Below are 3,723 nucleotides of genomic sequence, written 5' to 3'. Positions count from 1 at the left end.
CACAACCAAAGCTTCAAATACATAGTTATCATAATAAAAAAATTCAAGATTCTTCAATGGAAATTTCTAAAATTTTTAAAAAATTTAAAAATGAATATACGGGCTAGCTGAACCTAGTTACAATGATCTCAAAAACATAAACATTACAAGAAATGTGTATGAATTTCACTTACATGCAAAGAAATCAAGAAAACCAAAGCTCTTCTTTTCCCTAGCTATGGATTTTGGCCATTTGAAAAAGAAATGAAAATAAATTTGATTAATTCATTCTTTAATTTTTGTTTTAACTTTCATTAATTTACAAAATTGCCATTGAAAACATATTATTTTATCATTTTCTATTAATTTTTTGTCTCAACAAATCAATTATGGCCTAATTATTACTTAAGTCCTTCCTCACTTATTAATTAAGTCATTTGATCACCTAAATGCTATAATTACTATGTTTCGCATTTGTTACAATTTAGTCTTTTTTCTTTAATTAACTGATCCGGCTCTGTGAATCTCACAAGTTAGAGATTACAAGTAGGAGAAACAATGATAGTAACCATTAAAGTGCTTAGTAAGTTCAAATGGATACCACAATACTTACCTTGGTCACAAAGAGCATGCTAACTACTATAGTTTTGGCATACATTTAACTTAAACATGGCACTTAAGGTCACAACAATGTGACCTTAATATCTTATAAGCACAACGCAAATCATCATAAATTTGTACTAAATTCACATACACTCATCTTAATATCTTATTCTATCATCAATCCACCATTTATACCATTTCAAGTAAATCACATATCAGATTAATTTATCAAGTTCAATTTATTTCATTTTCAAATTTTCATATTCAAATTAATGTTCGTCCAATGGAACCCTAATAAAATGGACTTGGATACGTAGGTGAATTACACCACACTAGATAGATCGTATCAGCCTAAACTATACCACGCTAAGCCATCGAAATGCAAATCTCATAGATGCCAAATATTTAAACATTTTCAATTACATTTCTCTACCATACCAAAGTTTCCATAGAGATAATAATACTCGATGATCCGTGATAAACCGTAAGATATACATATTTTTACCCCATGCTTGACATATTTATGGATGATTTTTCCTTGATTTCATTGAATACGATATCCTAATCCTTTAATTTCATGTTTTATGCTCAGGAGAGAGCAAGAAACGGGCCAAAAAACAAACAAATTGGGCCTAAATCAGTGTTGCACACAGCCTAGGCACTTCCATACGGGTAATTCACACGCCGTGTTAGATACACGGGTAGACTACACGCCCGTGTGTCATGACCGTGTCGACTAAGAACCAACTCAGTATTACACACGGCCTGAGCACCTTCACACGGGCGTGGCACGGCCGTGTCCCTGTCGAGCCCAAGTCTAGTTCTATTCGAAAAAGGGCACTTTTGAGAGTTTTGAAGCCTTTTAAAGCCAATCTAAACACCTTAGAAGGGGATGAGAGGGGACACACAGATTTGGAGGCAGAAAGTACTCAAGAACAGCCATCAGAATCACCTCGGAGCAAGGATCTACATCAAGACTGAAGATTTCCATCCAATTTCCTAGAAGTTCTTTAGGTTTCTTTATGTTTTGTTGTTTTCCAAACTTTGAGATGTTTTCCATTATTATTATGAACTAAACTCCCTAAATACCTAAGGGAGATCAACCCTATGACGAATCTTATTACTTGAATTATATGATAAAGACTTATTCTTATTCTTAATTGTGAGTTCTAAGTTCTTGTTTTAATATTCTAGGGTATTAATTTAGGTTTTGATGTGCTTATTTAGTGGAGCAAAAGTCCCTGTTTAAGAGTAGATCATCCATAATTAAGCGGAGTAGAATGCAATCTTAGAGATAGCACGACATAAATCTGCCAGACTAGAGTCAAATCTAATAAGGGAATCCATAAATCGAGTTAATGCGACAATAGGGGTTTTAATTAGAAAGAGATTTCAATTAATTAACCTAAAGTCAGTTGTTCTTAGTCTCGAGAGAGATATTAACATAAATTAGGGATTTCTACGGATTAAGTTAAGTAAATAAATTGTCTAATTTAGAAGTAATAAGTGAAGTCTATGTGGATTCTTCCTTGGGTATTGTCTTCTCCATCAGTTTTTCCCAAAATATTTTTCAAACTTCATCTTTGTCGTAATCTTAGTTACTTAGATAAATAGTTTTAGTTTAAAAACATACATTAATTCTTAGACTAGATAATAAAAAGATAGTAATTACTAGTACTTTTAGTCCTCATGGATACGATATTTTCGGTCTCACCATAACTATACTACTGTTCGATAGGTGCACTTGCCTTAAGTTGAATTTTTAGTTAGTTTAGTAAGCATCAAATTTTTGCCGCTGTTGCCGGGGATTAAAATATTAGGAACGCTTAATTTTTATTACTTTAGCCATTTATTTTTATTGCAATTTAATTTTTTTAAATTACTAAATATTTCTTTTATTTACTTTTGGCAGGTTTTTATAGTTTATGACTAGAAGAAACCTGTAAGGACCTCTACTTTTTTATAGTGAGATCAAAAGAACAGCTCGCAGAAACTGAAGAGAAATAAAGCGAAGTGTACAATACATAGAGGAAGGACAAGAGGATGATATTCAAACCACAACCGAGAGGATGACTGATAATCAAAATAATCAATTACGTCCTATGGCTATTGCAAACCCAGTAAATCAGAATCCTGCTTCTCGTACTATGTATGATTATGCTAAACCTAGTTTAACAGGAGCTGAATCGAGTATAGTTTGACCTGCTATTGCTGCAAATAATTTTGAAATTAAACCTAACACGATTCAAATGATACAACAGTTTGTTCAGTTTGATGGTTTGCAGGACGAGGATCCAAACACTCATTTAGCAAACTTTCTGGAATTCTGCGACACCTTTAAGATCAATGGCACTTCTAACGATGCCATTCGCCTTTGGTTATTTCCCTTTTCATTGAGGAATAAGGCTAAATAGTGGCTGAACTCATTACCATGAGGACCAATCACCACTTGGGAACAAATGACCGAAAAGTTTTTGCTTAAATATTTCCCACCGGCTAAAACAGCTAAACTAAAGAATGATATTTCTTCTTTTTTGCATATGGATTTAGAAACACTCTATGATGCATTGGAGAGATACAATGATCTATTGAGAAGGTGCCCTCACCATGGGCTACCACTTTGGCTACAGGTTCAAACTTTTGACAACGGCCTAAATCCTTCGACTAGACAGATGATTGACGCAGCTGCTGGTGCGACTATTAATAATACCTGAAGAGGCCTATGAATTTATAAAAGAGATGTCATTGAATAATTATCAGTGGCAAGTCATGAGGACAAAGCCGACGAAAGTGGTCGGCGTGTTTAACATTGATTCGGTTATTATGTTCTCTAATCAGGTAGAACTTTTGAATAAAAAAATTGATGGGTTACTTGGTTCTTCACAAGTTCATCCTGTAATGTAGTGCGATGCAAGTGGAGGTAGAACGAGCAATTCAGAATATCCACCCTATGGCCACAACATGGAGAACGAACAAATAAATTATATGGGTAATAATCTTCGACCTCAAAATAATCCTTATAGTAATACTTACAATGTAGGTTGAAGAAACCACCCAAATTTTTCATGGGGAGGCCAAGGAAATCAGAGACCACCACCCCCTCCAGGCTTCCAACAACAACCTTACCAGCAAGAGAAAAAG

The 3,723-nt window shown here is 34.1% G+C and overlaps 1 non-coding gene across 1 annotated transcript; it reads right to left on the bottom strand.

Moving 5' to 3' along the window:
• Positions 1–3,089: 3,089 nt before the first annotated feature.
• Positions 3,090–3,196, bottom strand: LOC128295817 (small nucleolar RNA R71). Its single transcript, XR_008286366.1, has one exon. It is a non-coding gene; the product is annotated as a small nucleolar RNA R71 (small nucleolar RNA).
• Positions 3,197–3,723: the final 527 nt, after the last annotated feature.

Source organism: Gossypium arboreum, chromosome 7 (assembly GCF_025698485.1).
Source record: "Gossypium arboreum isolate Shixiya-1 chromosome 7, ASM2569848v2, whole genome shotgun sequence".
Taxonomy (NCBI): Eukaryota; Viridiplantae; Streptophyta; class Magnoliopsida; order Malvales; family Malvaceae; genus Gossypium; species Gossypium arboreum.
The sequence above is the reverse complement of the archived record's forward strand: the minus strand, read 5'-3'. Positions and strand labels throughout refer to the sequence as shown.